We start from the raw sequence: 21,487 nt of genomic DNA, 5'->3' as shown, positions 1-21,487 counted from the left end.
GGTATCCATTCATATTCTTAAAAAGAAGCAACTTCAGCAGGTACAATTTGACAGACCCAATATCTTAAAAATCAGACATCTTCCATCAATACAGAATCACTGCCCTTTAGTATCACTGCCTTTTTCTGACGTAGGATGTAGAAAGCAAGGAACAGTAGCTAAATGAAGCACAATTGTCTATTTGCAATCCGATGCAGAACTTTGGTTTTGGCATCTCTCAGAAATGAAGGTGACGACTTTTTCAGGCAGAGGGGAAGAAGCAGGAAAAAAAGAAAGAAGAAAAACCAAAACACAAAGAAACATCACAGTCTCATTGTTAACTCTCCTTACACAACCAGTGCAACAAGAATTCTCCAGAGGCTTCACAGCACAGCTGAAAATCTGCCCTGTAATACATGCAAGAACACAGCTCAAAACGTCAGAACAGCACTGGCAATGATCTGTGCTTGATCTTTTTGACTTATACCACAGTAAACCAAATTGAATTACATGGAATGAAACAAAACTACTTGAGCTCTAAACCAGTACCCCTTTAGAACAAACATCGATGAAATTATCCCACTGGTTGGACAGAAGGATTCAATACTTTCAGTGATAATTTCTTTGAACTAAAGGTTTTGGATATAGGGCATAGGATAATGTTGCTTTAAATAAACATATATTTAGACTGTCATACTGGAGAAGCTGGATGTACTGAAAGGAAAGTAAGATAAGAAGATTAAATAATGGCGATACCGTGGAACACATATGAAGGGAGACACTAAATTTGTATTTCAGATACCAGAGAATGTAGTGCTTATTTTTTATACCCACGGCGCTGTAATCGCTCAAGAAATCCCTGGAGGTCTTATAGGTAGCAGAAGGTGTAAAGAGATGGGCTTTCAAATGATCACTGCTGAACTTCTGTATGCAAGAGGAAAAAAAAAAATTAATCTGCTCAGGACACTTACTACTTATCATAGTGTCTTCAAAAAGAGATTTAATTACTTAAGCTTGGATATATTTGTCAGTATATAGCATGTTACTATATTGGGATTAATGCTCTGAAGCATCTTTCCCTGTCACCTGAGATTTTCCCAGAACATGAGACATCATGTATAACTAAATACCACATTTAGCATTTTGAGTCTTACATAAGAGCCCTTCTGTTTCCACAGAGCTTATGCTAAAAACAAATGACTGATTTAAGCAATGCTAGTAGGCCCTTAGAGTGTAATTCTCTTTATTGTCTTATCAGTGGTCACACATGGACATGTGAATCTTATCTAAGGATTATGTCTGAAAAGGATCATGATTAAAAAGACACTATCATAATCTATTGCCAAGTGTTTATTTTATTTATGCTATTTATTACCTACCATACGTTTGGAAGATACACCCTGATATACAGGTATGTAATTTTGAATGTGCACTTACATAAACAGTACTAAAATTTCAAACTGATGATCCCCTCAAGAGGAGAACAAAAAGCCACAGATCCCAAAAGAAAAAAAACATATATAAATATAAAAATACACTTCATTGAGCAGAAGAAAAAAAAAGCAAAAAAAGTCATAACAACCCAGGATGGGATGAAGCACAGTATCTGTGCAGAAGTACAGAGAGAAGCAGGAATATGTTCTCCCCGATATCAAAGAATTTCATTAAATAAGAATTAAAGGGCTGGCCAAGCACAGACTTTTTTTACTCTGAAAAAATTCTCAGCTCAGAATGATACCGAATTGTCTCAGGAATACAAACAAATGTCCACAGATCTGTAACACTTGAACTTCTTTACTATCTGTAAACTATTTCAAGGTTATCAAGCACCTGTTTTCTTCAGCCTGTTTGGAATCTTTTCAGCCCAGATCTTTACAAATACAACACAGCATCCCTGCAGAGCCCTAACAGTTTCATTAGGTGTTCTGCGCAGGTCCAGGGGACCAACAGAGCAAACTAAGTGCACAGATATAATCTGAAGAATTAATATATAAATTGCATTCCTAATTTATGGTATAATCTGAACTCTAAATCAATACAAATTACCTACAAATGAAACCAAAGTAAATTCCATTTCTTCTACACTTATGAAATTAAATCACCTATATTGCTTATGTTAGAATTCCTGGGCACTGTGGACTGACTTAGTGGCAAATACACCTATGAATTTTCTGGCATTCCCACAACAGGCATTAGGTATAAAGTGAAAAAGCATCCAGTTATAAACAAGCTGCCTAAGGCTTAAGTCTTATGAAATATTCTGCACCTTTGATGGGTTTAACCATATGATAACTCCTGGTACTGATGGGAACCTTGGTTAAAATTACATGTTACAAACATTTTGTCGATATTCAGTTTGAACTCAGCACCACGCTAAGGGAGCATACCTGTGAGGGAACTGCTTCATAGCCATCTTCCTATTCTATGCTGAATTCCCAGGTAGAGAGCTCACTGTCTTTGGTGTGCAAGGAAAAGCAGATTTGGGTTTTGTTTAGAGCAAAAGCAAATGACACACTAATTCTTAAGAGGCCTTTAGCCATCTAGTTGCCACTTCATCTAGTTATGTGATACTAAAACATTTCCTGGTATGCAAATCTCATTTATCCTTCCTTTAAGACAGAAATAAGGTATTCATAAATTTAAAAAAAAATTAAAAAGAAGCCTTCCAACACCACCAAGCTTGCAAAATAACTCCCTCTAAAGAAAAAAATTAACACAGTAAACTGTCCAGTGGTTTTCCAACATTAAGTGGCCAATAACCAACCAGCTGTTTGCCATGCTGTTAAAGAACTCTGATAAACTCCTTATGGAAGATGTAAATTAGAAGGTGATTTAATAACTGCCAAATGAATCATTTATGAGAAACCTTATTTTAACTGGATTGCTTTACCTTATAATGCAAAACTACCAACACAGACTAGAACTACAAATTATAAATATTTTAGGATAAATAATTAAAAAAATACATTGTGCTCTTCAAACAAGAATGGTATTGTGCTATTACCTCAATGACAATAATTTTCTATTTCATGCAGCTCACAGCAAATTTCAAGATGAATTACAACAACCGCAATACATAGAAGGCAATCTTCCTATACAGAACAACTCAATCTGTATTATGTGGGCTGTAAGAAGCATTTAAAAACCAACAAAGCTAAAAAATCACCACCCAACTAAAAAACAGCTCGCACAGAAGAATCCACTCACCCGAGAGTTTTAACACAATACTACCTTACACATTCAGAGTATGCCTAAAGTCTGGTTTCCTATAAGACTGTTAATTCACAAGCCACTAGAACTTTTGCTATTAAAATATCTCACCAATAAGCTGCTATCATCTTCCTATTAATAGTTTGCTTTAATCTAGGGGGCAAATGTTATTTTGTAATTATATCTCAGGCTTCAAGAGTCATTTGAATTCAGTGTTTACCAATGTTAGGATAAAATGGTTGGAAGGAGGAGTTTACTAGAGGAAAGGAAGGACAAAGAGCAATTAATGAACATCATTTATCTATATGTTAAAGTCTTAGAGGCAGGAGTGCTCAGAATAATTACAGTACTACTTGAGTAAATGAACATACTTTAAAACTTAATCCTGATTCACAGGCACCACCCACTTAATTGCTTCTTTCATAAAGTCTTCACAATCCATACATCACAAGAAAACATCAAAAAGGAATTTGCATAGCTACATTAAAATGGAATGTTATGTTGCAATGACTCACCTGCTAAAGGTAAAGCCTCCCACTGCTTGTAACTAGAGCCAGACTCATCATCTATTTTGCAGGCAGATTAAACTTTTGAGAGCACAAGTGAAACACGACTGTGTGTGAAGTTATATAGTCCTTGTCTTCCATTCTTACTGTTAGATAAAAATCTTTTTGGTAAATATTAAGAATGGGGCACATAGTTTCTCAAGATCTGAATCTCTGAATCTAAAGGCTTCTTTCCCTTCATCTACTTACTGTAGCAAATCACAAGCCACAGATGGTAACTGATATATGAAGAAGATATCTTTCTTACCCCATCAGCACAATAATAAAGTACAAATTAAACTGAATTTGGCCAAAAAAAAACAACCAACCAACCAACTCTACAACACAAATAAAAATGATAAAAATTACAGCAAACATGCATAGCAATCCTCCCCCCAAAATAAAGTAAAAATCACCAAACTTTTCAAGAAACAGAAGTATCTTGGAAATTAATGGTAACATTAACCTGAAAAGCAGACATTAAAGAAAGACTAGATTTTCTCTAGTGATACAGTGATATAATAGGCTACTGAAATCTCTGGGATGGAATTTACTAAAGCTAAAATAAGGAAGCACTTCTGATTTTGTTTATTGTTTATATTGGCTTTTTAATTTTTGTCAAGTTTTTATCTTCCACGGGCATTTTATTCAATTCCATTGCAGTATTCAAAGGTTTGAGACACTCACTTATTTAATCATGCAGAGAATTAACATGATTCTTTCCTATAAGACATCAAGTAGATGATTACTTTTAGATTTGGAACATTTCTTCCCTATACCCTCCTGATCACTTCACCTGGGGAAAAAAGATCCAGCTTACTGACTGTCAAGTAAACATACCATCGATCTACAACTCTTATAGCTATAAAGAATCCCATTTTAGAGGAATGCTAATAAAGCACAATGAAAATGAGCATATGGTACATAGGTTAGAATGTTAACAAAAACTTACCATTGCCTAACAATTCTAGAAGGTACTCTGGTATCTGCTTCTGATAAGAGTATGGACCATGACAACATACAAAACATGAAGAAACAGACAAAAATGAAGAAGGGAGGGACAAAATAACACATATGGTGGAATTTTATGGGGCAGACTTTGCTATGAGTTTTGGAACATGGAATTTAGAGTTACCTACTTCTTTTCAGGACTAAACCAAAAGACATTTCCCCCAGCCAGAAGTTCAAGACAACCTCATAAAGTATCTAGAGAGCATTGCAAAATAAATTCTTAATTTTTCACCATGTCATGATTTCTAGGCAATTGGAGAACTCAATTTAATTACATTGCACAGACCTTTGGAAAATATTTTCAGATATTCAGAAGCACAATCCCTGTTGCTGTCTTTATCACCACATCAACTCATGTGCCTCTCTGTTGTCTTAAAGGGTTGCAGAATCCAGTATCTTGCCAATAAATAGAGCCATGCTTAGTATTTACATCTGGAATTCCCAACGCAGGCACGCAACATAAGAAGCTTCAATAATGGACAGGTTCTGGATTTTGTTTTTGCCTTTTAATACAAACTACTGCTCTGGATGGGACCGATGTGATAAGCTTTTATTATGACATTTTCCCATTCATTCTTCTCTGTAATTTTCATTTAGATTCTTACCACATTAACGATGCTGTAATTTGTTTTGCATGAGCACAAGAATCCTCACAACATAAATAAATAAATAAATATACATCTAAGGTAATAATTAGTATTTTTAAAGCTTTTTAAACTATAAGATGAGAAAATTTAAACAGCAAAAAATCCTAAGCACGCTCTGTAGGAACAAATTTGGGACGAGGTGTGAGGGTCTTAATGCTCAGATGCTGTAGTGCACTCCACACACAAACAGTAATAAAAATCTATCACTTAATCATTTACATGTTGTGTAAAACAGCAGTCTCCTTTTAGTTAAGAGCCGCTTTATGTTGTTTTCATCGATACAAATGTTGCCCAAGTGATTGTGTGGGAGAATACAAGAACAGACTGTAATAAAATTAAAAATAACTTTCCAAGGAAATAGTATTTGGAAGGATTAATTACAGAAGTTCAAACAGGAGGCCATATGCTTTCCCCTCTCTTTACTGTTGAGCATACAGTATTCCTGTAATAAAACAGGGAGGGCAAAGAAAACTGATTCATTTACCAGGTAAACAATTCAAGATATTTTTGTGAGCTCATGTGCCTACATATAGTTTATTTAGTCATTTCACCTCTTTGTCAGTATTTCTATCAGCCCTCAAAAAGATCTGTGAAATAAACATGAAATTGTTAGCCTTTTGCTAAGCCAAATGTGATGCGACCAAATAGTCAAAATTCTTCAAAAATTCTTTATTATGGGCATTAATATTTTTTACTCAATTAAACCTACGTGACTTTGAATGATGGGTTCCTTATAGGTACCTTAAAGAGTAGATCAACACAAGAAAGATTACTGTGAAAAGATAATTACATTATTAGACATGTATGGCCTCAGAACATGACGCAAAAAGTCCAAAGAAGTTGTAGTACTCACAGACATACTTGGCATGAAAACAATAACAATAACTACAAAAACTCATCTCTGAACTGACTTCAAATAAAGGACAAAAGTTGCATTAAATCATAAGAGCTAATCTTGGAAAAGTGATTGAAGTCTCTACGCCCTGCAAGAAAGTAGCTGTATAGGAAATGCACATCATAAGAAATGTCAAACAATTCTAGATAAAAATATTCTTTAAAAAAGAAACAGCTGGTCAATAGTACACATTTCAATGGTATTTAAATAAAATCATAGCAGAGAAAAAACTATAGAATTAGTAGTATTTTCTAAATGACAGGAAGAAGTAATTTCAAATCATTTTCTTCTCAGTGTTTGAAATTCTATTTTATGCAGTAACATAGTGATGCACAGAAAGTTTTCCAGAAATATAAATCCATCAGGTCTAAAGTGAAAAATCCACTCACAGTAAAGCTGGTTTCTATACTGTTTAAACATAATGCACTACTCTGTCTAAATCATAAGGGAATAAAGCACTTAAAATAGGGTGTCACATTTCGAGGTAATAAATAGCAGATTGATTCAACCTCCCAGTTGATCCTGCAGTTTACTTACATACAAGATGGAAAATAAAGTACTGAAGCCACTGTGATTTACTTCTCAGAAATGAGATACTCTGTATTAGTGTAAATGAATGCAAAAGTCCAGCGCTGACAATTTATTACATTCTTAGTACAAGTCCTGATTAGATCAAATTGCAGGCTTTCTTAGCACAATGCATATACACTGCTTTAGTTTCCAGTAAACATTATCAGCTATGCACATATTATACAGAAAGGCTGCTTGGGAAGTAATGTATCCTATTTTATTACAACGGCCCATGATAGCAGAGGTGGACATTAGTGGTATGGCAGTAGAGTTTGAACCTTCCAAACAATATTCCATTACATTTTCTTGCTGTGCGACAGACGGCAACAGAACGGTGTCTGATGTGAAAGTGTGTAGGAAGCAAAGATGTGTCCCTGAATTCCTCCACATAGAAAATATAGCACTCAATGGCATTCGTTGACACTTGGAGAAATTTGATGGAGACTAACCAGTGGATATGAGCACAGTGGGTGGTGCATTTCAGCAGTGGTGAGAGTGGGTCACTTCCACTGATGCAGATTTTTACAAGTGTTGCATGTAGGCTCTGGTTCATTGCTGGTGAAAATGCACAACTAGCAGTGGAAACTGTGTTGAAAAGTAATGTCCTGTAGCTGAGAATTTCATCTATGAAGTAATGTTACTGTGCTCCCTGTATCTGTTGTAATCTCCACGGAAAAATAAGAAGCATTACTTGCAGAGGGATCTATGTATGTATAAAAATGAAACCCACAGGAAAATTTCTCAATTGCAAAACATATTTTCATGACATTATTTCCCTCCTGTTTATCCAGTACTAAGGGTATGGTGTTCTACTTCAAAAGAAAATGCGTAACTTAGGAATAGTTACATATAAGAATTTTTCCTGGAAAATATTATCTAAAACAGGTGGATTTGGAGGAATTCTGGCATCTGGTCAATCTCTGAAGTGGAAATCATTCTCTACACACACTCAGGATAAAAGGAATTGGGATATAAAAGGACAACTAACACTATTATATGATTCTTGACACTATCTTGGGTTATTTCATTGAACTGGCTGAGTTTCCTCCATTCATCCCAGGCATTCTGGATGATTTCACACTGGAATTTTAATTGCTATGTCAGGAAAAGATTGTTTAACATGCCTTAAAATAGATTATAATTTCATTTGGATTTTAATTACCTTACTAAATATTTTCATTGACATGCATTGATTTAAAAATTAGAGAAAATTTGCAGTGAAATTTCTAACTTGCATCCTAATCTAACCCACTTTTCTAATATTATGTTTACAAGTCCATTTTCATCTAACTTTCCTGTGCTTATATGATTTGCATCCAAAGAGACTACACATTTTAGTTAATGTCAGCTATGGTTCTCCAGATACAGATCACCTTTAAAAAAATTAAGTGGTGTCATTCGGTCAAGCTGCTGCCCCTACTATAGAAAATGTAAATGTGAGCTTCATTATTAGAAACAATAAGCCTACAGTAAATTATTTCCTACTTAAATGAATTACTAAAAATACCATACTTCAAAAGAATACATGCTAATGTACTAATACTCTTTTTTTAATGTTACACACAACAGTATTTTTTCAGATATTTTTAAATCTCAGAATATAATCTTATATGATTTTCCCCAAAAATATTCATAGCAATACTATAAGCAATATTCTCAGCAAACAAATTCATTTACCTCTATAAGTTTTAGGACATACAGGAAACAGTAAACAATTCTACATCAGTTTATATTATTACTGAGATTAATGTTATCCAACTGTTTCAAAGAGCCCTGCTTTGCTTATTCCAGAAGGATATTCCTTATTGCAAACATTGAGTTAGATGTTCAGTTTTTAAAGCAAAGCGCAGGAAATTTGGAAGCAGCAAGATTTCCTATCAAACTGCGTAAGAGATGAAGAAAACTAAGTACATGGGATACCAATAAAAATCACACAGGTGACCAGTGTATCTGCACAGCTACAACTCCAAGACCAGCATTCTGGGTCACAAGACTCCACAGAAATTCAGGGCCTTCAGTTGAGCTAGCAAAGCACAAGGTTCCCTTTTAATCTAAAAAGCTTTACTAGTAAACTCATAATATTCTACCAAAAATATTTCAGAAGTCACATACTCACATCACGTCACTTAAATAAGTGCCCCCACAGGGTTTTACTTTTCATACAATAGATAACCCATCTTTGCTGTCCCTCTCCCATTACTATTGCTTGGAGAACAATATGGGTGTTTCACTTTCCCCCCCCCCATCTACTGGCTTAACAATCTGCAGATTTTCACTTGCTTCATATTTTCTCAACCTTATACTACCTGGCTTTCATAGAACAAGATCTTAGCTTTCACTTGTATTATCTTCCCAGGCTTCTGTAATTCTTAGCTTTTTAAACTATTATTCTCACAGTGTCAACTGAACTCTGAGGCACTCAGCCTCCTTTTCCACTAAAAATATCTTAATGAGAATCCCAACCTGATTAAATCTCCCTAGACTGTTACTCACCCATCTTGGCCAATCAAATGCCTTAGTGCTAAAATACCATCTTGTGGATATCCTTTCATTTACTTTGCCATGTAGTTAATACAAATAGCCTGTCAATGAATAGATTTCATCGTTCTACTTTTTCATCTGCTGATGTTTTCAAGTCAATTCTTCTTAATTAATAAGATGCATAAGAAAATTTACAATGATCTCTCTAGTAGAAAAGAAAAATAAAATGAAGAAAGCATGATTTAGAAAGGAACCTCAGGTGGTGTCCAGATTGCTTCCACCAAAAGCTCTCAATTAAACAGTGTTCTTTGGAGCACTTCTATATATACATATATATAAAAAGAAAAAAACATTTACTTTCAGGTAGATTATACTGTTTCTTGGTTTGCAAATAACTGCTTAAACTGCATCTTCCATTCCACCAACTTTTTAATATTAGAAACTATACTACATCTACCTTGAGATGCTTGTGGAACACAATGCTTTCTGACAACCACAACAAAAAGAATATCTGAAGAACACTGTTAAAAATGCCAGATAGTACCATGAAAGGGGACTAGAATCGGTGATATTCTCTTACGTAGTTCTAATTAAATAGCATGTTATTAACCATCTGCTAATTTTTTGTAAAAGCTCTGATGTCTGACATTACGTTACTACAAATGCAAAGTCCTTCTCTTCAGAAACCAAACTAGCAGAATTTTTTATAATATTAAGGACCTGAAAGGAGGAGTGGGGAGTAATTCAGTACTTTAATCTACTAAATATTTTAAAGGTTTGTCATCTATGCTTTAATGTCTATCTTTTAACCAGGTGCATAATAGCTTTAACGCTGCAAAAGAAGGATCTATACATATCTCTTATGTCATAAAACACTAATCAGTGTAAACTTCAAAGCTTTTACTTGAGAGTGTAAACTTCTAAGAAAGATTAGATAACTACTGAGCAGATGCAATCCAGGAATAAAAATAGATGGAAGTGTAATAAGGAAAGCCAAAGCTGTTGCTAAAAAAAAAAAATTCCATCCTTATTAAAGAAGCAAGACAACACGTAGAAAAGAAATTAAGATGCAATTAACATACTTTTAAGGACAGTCAAGGATCTTTCAGATATTTCTTCAAAATTTCAGTTCCTCTTACAAAAGCAAACGGATTTCACCTTTGTGCAGGCAGATTAAATATTCCCCTCTTGCAGTCATGCTCAACATATTCTACAGAAATTAAAAACTTAACCATATTCACATTAAAGAGCATCACACATTTTATAGAAAATTTGTCCATTTTCTATCAAATATTACATTTTTAGAAAAAAGCATTCAACATTTGAATTCCAATGCTATAATGTTCACTGAAGTCCAAATTCCCATGACTTCTTAAAACATAATCAAATAATCATCACATACTGAAGCATTTACAGAATCCCTGAAGAATTTAAAAAATTTAATGAGATTACAAGCACACTTCAGAAATTCAAGTACCATACACATCATACTTTCCACTGTAAACTGGCTCTAAACACAGAGGTAAGTGTGAGCTAGATATCTGTGAAAACTTCAATACTTTTTATTGCATGAGAATATATTTCAAACACATCCAAACTGAAGAACAGAAAAACTATCTTTCATTCTATAGTTTGCAGACAAAATGTTTCAGTTTTCTCATACGCGATGAAAGTGACCATTAACAGGGGTTACTTATGATGCAAAAACAAAATCATGAGTCCACTGCTATTAATCTCACCAACACCCTTACTATAGTCTCCATTAGGAAAGGGATGTTTGCAAACAGCTGATGACACACCTTTTTTCAAGTGTTCATCTTAATACTTCTCTTTTCCTTAAATCCACAACTCTTCTTACTGTATGTAAATGCATACTTTTCTCCTTTCCATATTTTTTTCCCCTCTATTCCAGAAGCTCAGAAAGCATGGTTCAATCAGTCAGGCCAATTACACTGCTTGCTTTGTCAGCTATGGAATTCTGACACACAAAAACTTCAGGTCTTTAGAACGCAGTGTCCCTCTTTCTATCAGAATAAACAGCCTGTTTTCCTGAGCGATAGAGTTCTGTCCTCATTACTCCTATTAACCTGTGAATTTAGATCAGCTATCAATACAATAAAAAGTGAGGGGAGCAGCTACAGTCAGAAAAAAAGCTTTCATTATCTTTTGTTTTAGAAAGAAAATAGATTTCAGGTGCCGGCTTCCCCACAATTTTTATGCAAGTTATTAAACTGGACATTTAATTATAGTCAAAATACATTAAATTGCAGAGAGCACAGCACAAACATATTCTACATCGATATTCCAGTCAATCCTTCAGAACAATGTCCTGCCTCTCAGAAAGGGGTATCAGGTACCTCTTTGCAGTGTAGGAGGCAGACTTCAGAAAATTTTGGTCTGTACAAGGAACAACCCACTTAAATTTGTAAAACAACCATCACATTCAGGTGCATATTTCTGCTTGCAATACCCCATACATTAAAACAATGCCTAGTACAACATTCACAAACTGCTTTTACTGCAATGGGCTCTGAAAAAAGCTGCTCGAGTTAGCCAGCAATGGGAATCCTATAACTAAAAAAAGAGCCTCATGTAAAATACTGGACATACTCCCCCAGACAGGGTAATTTATAGTGGTTAGTAGACAGCAATACCTTGCTCAAGTAGCTCTTCTCCTGGTGCATATAAACTAAATTAATACATTCACATCAACAACTTACATAGAAGATCTTTATCACACGACCGCCGCTCCATCTTTTCTATTGGAATATTGACAGATTTTCACTCCTGGAGAATTCTTGGCATTAAACTGGAGAGAACCCAAAGTATTAGAAAATGTAAGACCCTGATCTTGAAGTTAAAGAAAACAAACAAACAGTACCACACAACAATACTAAAGTAAATTTGCAGCAATTTAGTAGGAATTACAGATACATTCTGAATTTTGCTTTCACTTACAACAGGACATTTATAGACAGTTGAATTTCTGGAGTCATCTACTCATAGCTTACCTTTCTAGTATTTAAATAGAATGGATATATGAAGATGGAAAAACATTCAGTCAAGTAAACATTTTTCAAAAGATGTCTTCATAGTTTGGCACAGAATCATACAATAATTTTCCTGAGTATGTTTTATTTTTATTCTTAAGAGTATATAAATTACATCATATGGAACAAGACTGCATCTCCACGTATTCAACACCTGCTATGCAACAACCATCTATTTTATATCTGACTTGAAGTATAAACTGAGAATCAAGGAAACATTTATTTATTATTCCCATAGGACACCATGTCTAAAAGTAGTTTTTCATTTTTCTCGTTTCAGAATTGCATGTAGACATTAAAATATTTTTTATTTTCAAGTTTAACATCCACAGTCATTTTTATGCATACACTTGATTCAATTGGAAGCGAATTCTCAGCACCAAGCATAAAAATACTGCAAGGTATGCATGCATGCTGGTCCACAAAATTGAAGGATGTCCATTCCTTTCTAATCCCATATGTATATTTAACATTCTATGACTTACTTTTAACTTATCACTTATTTTGCACAGTTAAAATAGATAAAGTTTAAAGTCTTTCTTAATATGCTTTGTGCAAAACATGTGGATATTGCTCATTTTGTCAAATGAGTATAAATCTTCAGAGAGGGCCCAATCCAGATAATAGGAAAAATGGACAGTGGCTTCAATCAGTAATCCATAAAACTAAATTAAACTTTTCCTGAGCTAACAGACTATCAAGGAAAACAGAATACCGAGCTTATGAATATCTGTGTCTCCAGTTATTTCGACTGAGCAGATTTCAGTCCTCTCTTGTATCACTTAAGCCTAAATTCACAGAAGAGTCTAGTTATCAAAAATCTTAGCTCTTTGTGTAACGGAACCTAAGAAAAAACGCATCTAAACGATATATCTGATTTTCCTATGTAGATTCCTTTCTGAATCAACACAGCTATCCTACTAAACTCCTACCTTCTCAAAGGACAATAGGAAAAGGACAGTAGGAAACACTAAATGATGTCTTAAAAACAACACTCTCCCCCCAAATTCCATCCAATTGAGATTTATAGTTCTGATCAGTTGTGCTGATCAAGAACTTCCTTCCAGAAACGTCTCCAGAAAAAAAAAGAGACTGTAATAGGAATTTTGGTACAAATCTTGAAGCAATAGCGTGTTCTTCTGGAATTTATACCTCTACTTGCTTAATTTCTAATTATCCTTTCACTGAGGAAAAATATATATATATTTAGGATGTGTGTGCAGTTAGAAATTCGTTCAGCTTTCTCTAAATCTCCAAATATCTGTGAATTTTTTTCCTTCCAATCCAATTTTTGCCCCCTCCCCCTCTTATTTTTTTTCCTTTTTTTACTTTTTTTAATCTCTTGCATTGGTGCTTGTTTGTTTTGTTTTTTGGGTTTTATTTGTATGATGAAAAAAACATTTTAAAAGGAAAACATAGCCAATAAGTTCCAATTTACCTTCTGCCCTTCTTCAGCTCCAAGACAGTGCTAACATCTAAAGACAGAGTAATGCTTTGAAGTATCTTGTCTACAGGTATAGAAGTGCATCATGCACTGCTTTACCAGAACTGTAAGTACAACACAGCAGTTCACACCATAAGGATCCACATGTACTCATTATGGTTCGTATCTGCTGATAACACAGCTAACTCCTTACTAAGTCTGCAAATATCCTGTAGGTTGTCATTCGTATTTCACCTTGCTGCTTTTCACACAGCAGAAACTGAAATTCACCTTAACAACAAAGTTATTGCAATATTTGCCAACAAATGAGCTTCCCCTTCCTGTGTTCTGACCAAGTCATGCCGAGAAGGGAAAGGTGAGTAGCCATGTTAAAATGCTTTCTCTCCTCTAAATCCCTCTGGGAAAGGCCCTTACCACTGTGCCAATGAATTTCTTATGGCTGCCTCCATCATAAATACTCTGATTAAAATGTAAATTCAACCAGCCTATCAGCTTCCCATTAAGAGGACTCTTTAAAAACACCATTAATCAGCTGAGAGATATGTAGTGAAATACCACTTATCAATTCTAACTGCTTATGACAGTTAACAAAGCTTTATATTTGCCCCAAACATGTGCTGATCTATCAATTATGCCGGGGTTCACTCTCACGCTAATTGTACATTTTCTTCTCTAATGCATTTTTGCTGTTATCTCATAGGCTAATGAAAGCCAGGAAATCAATACATATAAATTATACATGCAAAGAAGGACTGCTGTGAACATAAAGTTTCTAATTAATTGCACTTGATTAATTTATATCCTTTAATTATCTTGCTAAGCCACAAACAACATAAATATCCTTGCAATCTGGTTATTGCTATGTCAGTCATAAAAAAAGCAGACACAGTAAATCTATGAAATCTAGCAAATTCCATTGCCAAAAAACATGGTATGGCACAGCACATAAATATAACAGGGCTTACTCAAGACACCTATGAATAATTTTAGTGTGACAAATTACCACAAAATATGTTGTATAGTTATTTGACCAGGGGCATAATGACGTTATAACTTTACATGCAGCATACAAGGTAAGCAAAATGTAGTTTAACACGTGGGATTACAGATACTGTTAGCTGTATTTATCAAACAACTTTGCAATACAAATGGAAGTTATATCGGTATCTGATTGGGCAGATCAGTGAGCAAATTATCAATATTTTAAAATCAGAGCATCTCATGGCAGTTTGAAGAGTTAGCTGAAAGCCAGAAATGCATACAATCAGGGGACAATGATATACCCAGCTCTAAGCAGAGTTAAATAAGAACTACCGTATTGTCTTTTGTAAGAGGGAATTGGCCAAATATAAAAATCTTCCATTATGTGAATGGCTGTAACTTGGTACATGCTATTTTTTTCTTTCAAATTATGCCCACTTTGATAAACCAACCATATGTCACTGCTCTGAAATCTAATCCTATCAGTCCACCAGGCTTGCTCTTTGTCCTACACAACAGCATTATTACTGAATATCTGTATCTACAACTTTCATAAATGTGTAAAAAGAAACTGTATCTGTCTACAGAGAGTCTCAGACAGAGACCATCTGTCAGTGACTAAAGCTATTCTTTAAAAAAGAAAACATTCATCTGGGATTTGCCCTTTACAGAGTAAACCCACTTAACCTCCCAATAAGATTAACTGTTATTTGTTTCCATTAAACAAAAATGACCATGCTAATATGCATTTAATAGTACTAACAATGAGAGAAACATGAACTTAGACAATCTACAATTCTTAAAAATTCTAGATCTTAATTTTACCTAATAAGAGCTATTTTGTTATACATAAGTGGCCATCATCCTTCTCTGCATGCTTTCTTTCTTGAAGTTGACAGAGAAAAAAATAATAAAAAAATCAGGGTAAATACTGAAGCTATGACGGCGTACTCGAGTCTACCACATACAACCAAGAACAACGGGTGCATATAAATTAAGTCTGAACAATGCATATAAAACACTATATCTATGGAGCACTGATGATTTTCACCTGTGCCCTGAACATCTATGCATTTATGAGGAAAAGTATTTAACTAGATTGATTACATGAGGCTGCCTGAGTAGAATCAGTACACTGTAACAGAGACTATACTGCTCTATATAGCAACACCAGTCACTGAAACAGCCTAAAGCCATACTGAAAAATTCCTTAATGCCTCTTTCTCAGCTACAAAACACATTACTGTCATGTAACATTACCTGTCCAGAGGTAGGTGAACATACTAGAGGAAGCCTTTACATGTAGGCAACCCCTTCTATCCCTACCTCATATTTACGTTCTTTCTGCCAGCCTAAGTTACCAAGATGTGTAACGGTGTAGTAGTACAGATCATCCTAATACATGACTGACAAGGAGCAAAGTTTATCATAAAATTAATTTTTAATTAATTTTCCCCACTCCTCACTTTAAAGACAAGTAAGTACCTAGAGAAACTTGCTGAAGCTGTACACATCCCCACAGGAGAAGATGCCTGAAGAGTCTCCATGAAGCCTCCACCAATTAACATTACAATAAAATAATCATAAAATCATTTTCCTCAGTGAGAAATTGATACATATTATAAATGAGAAGTATTACATTGATAGGAGAGGAATTATCCCAATTCAGTACTGGTAAGATTCGTTTCTAAAACAAATAGCAGCTTCTTTCCTCCCAAGCACAATAATAAGAACAAGAGGTGGAGGAAAATATTCCAGGCATACAAATACTCTCCTCTCTAAGGGTAAGCAGTTGATACATTAGCTGTATATGATATATGTATGATTCAACAGTTGAGGAAGGGGGAAATTCACCTCACTATATATGCAAAATGTTATGCAGAAGTAGATACTTTTAACCCCTCTTCTCGTAGAATTCTTAAATTTAGATGAAGACGAATCATCAGTCATCTGAAAACTGCTAAAATGCCTCCTGTTGGACAAGTGATAAAGACTACAATATTTAAAATAGTCAAGATCAGTCCATTGACAATGTTTATGTTGGCTTTTCTCTGTTTCTTCCCTGCTAAGGTCTCAGATTCAGACTGGCGTTACCCAGCACTATCTGTAATGCTATGGACTTCATGTTTTCGTTATTCTACCAAAAGAAGAATAGTGATGAGAGGTGTGAATTAACAAGAACCATGTCCAGTTGCTGATTAAGGTCTGATGTGAGAATTATTGTGTGCCAGAAAACTACCGCACCAAATACTCATTGGCCGCTAGGAACTAACTAAGGACATCCAGAAAAGCTTTCTTCATCTAAAACACATATCACTTCATCAAAGGAAAAAGGAAGAATATAACTTCCACTAGAGTTCACAGGGTTTGTCACTTCAGATATAGAGCACCTATATAGAAGCCAAGTACTGAGGTTTGACTACAATTACCTTATCTTTCCTATTTTTAGTGACAGGACCAGATTATTTTAAGTGCATTTTATGGAAAACCTTTCTTTACTGAAATATAAAGACTGTAATAAAGACAATACAATGTTTTGAAACTGTTTTAAATCCTTCACTCAGCTTTGCTTCTACAGATTTAACATGTAGGGGTTCTAATCTTACTGCTACTAATTAGAGCTTTAGTGTAATTGTGCCAACAGGGTGCTTGGCATAATAATTACTATTGAGAGATTCTGGTGGAGCTGTAACATGCCCACATAATACAGATATGTCTAATATTATACAGCAGTCACCTTTATATATTGACTCTTAAGTTGGATTTTAACCAAGCAAGAGGCTACTTTGCCTTTATTTTAAAGCTCAAAAGGCATATACATATGTATGATTTCTGCATTCAGTTTTTTTCCTTCTTTTGAATATTAATTAGAAAGAAAACTAGAAGGAACATTTTATTCTACATCCTTCATAATTTAGTCTAGTTTGGCATGAGGAAATGCACAAAAATGCTTATGTTGGCAGGTCATGCTCATAATGTAATATTAGACTTTCTTAGGATAATTGCTTCAGCAGCAATGTTTAACACAATATGTAGTAAACTGAACTGAAAACTGAGGATGAGTAAGACAGAAATCAGCTTTTAGAAAGTGCCTGTGCTGCTTTCCATTAAAGCTTCCTGATTTTGAAAGAAATCAGTATGTAGCTGTTTGAATAAATGTGACCAGTGAAATGCATAAAACTTAAAACTAAGGGACACTGCAGAGGAAAAAAAAAAAAAGACAAAAAGACAATAGAAAACCAACAAAATAAAAGAGAAAAATTTCAAACCCTAAAATAATAATAATAATAATCTTTTTTATCATTTCATAATTCATACTGTCTAAAAACTTTCTTGGTGCTTCAAAGCTATCGTGAAAGAATACTTTGTTGCATTCAGTTGTTTGGTTCTGTGTTTTTACCTCTAGAAATATCAGCTTCAGCCATACAATCATTATCAACAAAATTCTTAATTACAGATATTTGTTAAGAAGGGCTTCAGAAATAATTTAAACACACAGAATCTGTACAATACAGCACAGCAAAAACTGAGACTGTTTCAATCTAACAGCAGGTTTTTTTGGTTTGTTTTGTTTTTTGAAGTGAACTTTCTAAAACAAAAATTATTGCACTGAGCTTGAACCAGAGCTCCATTTAGAACAGACAGGCTTGTTTTTACTGCCCCTTAGTGCTTCCCTTTTAAAGTGACAGGAAACCCATTTCTGACTACAAATCAATAGGTTAGCATGTTGCCATCAGACAGTAAATTCAGTTGTTGATATTAAACCACAAAAGAGGATATCAGAAAAGACCAGGACTTTCCATTTTGATGCATTAGTCTTGCAAGAAAGCCCCCCAAAAACAGTATTGCCATCAGAACCATATTTTCAATCAATCATTCTTAGAGTACCAAGGAACACATGACCTATTTATCATTTTTGGGTAATCATCAGCATAAAAAAAAACACAACAAAAATCATACATACATACGTACATATATATATATATATACACACAGTGCTCAAGTTTAAGTTTCACAAATTAGGAACCACTGAAATGTGCTGTATTAGTTAATATAATGGAAATAAGAAGTATGTATGCTCCTGTCACATGAAATACCTTTTGATGAAGCCTTTTTTCTTTAAGCTTTTAAGATAATCTTAGAGAAATCATCAAACTATAAAAAGAAATCAATAAAACAGAAAAGGTTCCCATCACCCCTAAAAAAATCCATAACTTTTGCATTTTAATAGAGACACTACAAGACTATACCAGTCATTTTCTTTCTGATGTGTTCCTTTGATTTCACTCTTATCTCACAGGACTCTTGACTTTCCTGAGAAAGGGATTATTGAATTGTATGTCTCCCTCAGATGCTCTTGATCATTCAAGTAGTCTGTACTTAAGAACGGTACAGAGTCTGTTCAGCTGCTGGCTCCTCAGGAAACTCATCAGGGACTGTCATCTTAATATTAATTGGGTTTTGTGCAGGAATCTGAGTCCCACAATGAAAGGGTTTCAAGAGGGAAGATTATGCCCAAAGCCAGATATAAAGACAAACATATTTAGCACAACAATTATGATAATTGCAGAAACACTCTGAGAAATAACTAAATCTGATTAAGGGCACTTCTACATGATCAAATATTAATCTGATGTCTTCACTCTAACCTGGTTTGAACATAAGAGGCTTCTTATGGTTTTATGTATTAACAGATTTGTAGAAGCTGAACTCATAGTACCTAATAATATGGTACATCCAAGTCAATACAGTAAAAGGATCTTTACGGAATGTAATCCACTTAAATTAAAAATAGACACAGATTGAATCATAAAGCCTAAATTAAAATTGACATACAGTCAATCAATAAAACATTTTTTATAAAGTCTAATCTAAACTACCATAACGTTTTTCAATTTCATAACATAAAATGTTATGTGTATTTCTTTTTATTTAATAAAGACTTCATCACTTTAGAACGAGTCATCATAAATACCACCCGGACAATGACTTCAAACTTTCCAGGCACGTATAATATCCTGTTAATTAAATACACCTACATTTGCTGATGTCAGATTTATTTCTCTTTTAAAAAGTGTATTAGTTGTCATGACTTGAATTATCTGATTAAACCATTCCACCTTTAAAATCACTATGATTTGTAAAAAACCTGGGCCAACACCATACATGAGTGATAAGTCAGTGGAAACAAAATAAAAAAAATATTATATTATATTTAATAACATAATGAAAAGTATTTTTAGATTCTTATGTACAGAAAAATTTTGAATAAACCTTAAGCTTGCATGTACACACTATGTACACTTTTTTATGTAAAAAAAGCTACTTTGTAGAAGCTACTCCTAAGAGCATTTGCACACTTACATAATAATTTAACTGGGATTAAATCTTCCTTGTATAGCTAAGTTTTATTTGTAAGTATTAGCCACATGTAAACCTTATGTGGAAGGTAAACCTTGCCAGCATGGCTTACCTCCCATAGTAATTAGGCTTGTGTTTCTGCTTTATTAACTCTGATACAACAGTGTCCTGCCCTCTGTCACCAGGGGTACTAATAGATGATAATCACCACGATTTGGAAACCATACAAATTAAATGACAAAGTGAGATGAAGTGTAGTAATGCAGTGAGTTCATGGATAAGGGATTTAGTCATTTTGGTTTCAGGATATTAGATAGGTAATAAATGAAGAAATTAGACCATAGTTTATCACAGAAAATAATCGTTCACACTGGCACATTAAATACACGTATTTCTGAAATATTCCTGCTTTAATGCTTATAATAAAAAATTGCCCTGTCTCTCTGAAAGGAAATATTAAAATATATTCCTTGCATATAAGTACAGTGAAATCTCTAAAAGAATTCACACTCACTGTGAGCAACTGTAATGTCACGTGGACAGTAAGTCCTGTAAATCAGCCTGAATTAAGGCATCTGAAATATATTTTTATCTGCATTACTAAAATCTTGAAGATGCGATACTGATTCTTAGCTCCTAACTACAATTTTTAACCCACTAATCTCACAGCACAAACGTGGCATACTCATCATTACCTTTTTAATCCAGTGCTTAATTATTCAGAAACATAACTCAGATGACTGAAGTAATTTAAATACAGTAGTTTGTATTTTTAGAAGTTTTTAACTGTTAAATCCTGTGATGAATAACATAAGTTCACATTAATTTCAAGAAGCTTCAAATCCTTATATGTCTGTTTAAATGGCAGACTTCCTTAAAAACAGACTAAAACTGTAACACTCAACCAGCTGACATGAAGATGCTAAATCTGAGCACAGACAGAATCTGTCTTTTTCAAATCCGTGCTTGTATTCTGTAATTTATCAATAGTACATACTTGTGTATTCAAAAGGATAAAAGCAATAACAAGACATTCAGAGTATTACATGGTTTGAGTTATACCTAAGGCAGACACATGTTTAGAAGGAAGAGCAATATCTCAGTAAATTTCTTATTGAAAGCCATATATTTCAAGACAAGACAACTTTTTTAAAATTACACGATTATTATTGAAAGACTACATGTCAAAGACTTTTTGTATGTTTATTTTTTAGGCGAATAAACAGGTGAATGAAGCTATATAAGCATATATACAGATATCTAAAATAATATTAATAAAAAAAACTTCTCGGGAAAGCAATCAGTGTTATTCA

General features: G+C 34.1%; 1 long non-coding RNA gene across 2 annotated transcripts in view; it reads right to left on the bottom strand.

The window, feature by feature from the left end:
- LOC107319029 overlaps positions 1 to 21,487 on the bottom strand; it is a 468,329-nt gene that overhangs the window by 233,512 nt on the left and 213,330 nt on the right. For both annotated transcript variants that reach the window (XR_001557621.1, XR_004308690.1), the window contains one exon: positions 12,059 to 12,147. This is a non-coding gene — a long non-coding RNA (uncharacterized LOC107319029). The remainder of the gene's footprint in view (positions 1 to 12,058; positions 12,148 to 21,487) is intronic.

This window comes from Coturnix japonica, chromosome 11 (assembly GCF_001577835.2).
Source record: "Coturnix japonica isolate 7356 chromosome 11, Coturnix japonica 2.1, whole genome shotgun sequence".
Classification (NCBI taxonomy): Eukaryota; Metazoa; Chordata; class Aves; order Galliformes; family Phasianidae; genus Coturnix; species Coturnix japonica.
Note: the sequence above shows the minus strand (reverse complement) of the source record. Positions and strands in the feature narration are given on the sequence as shown.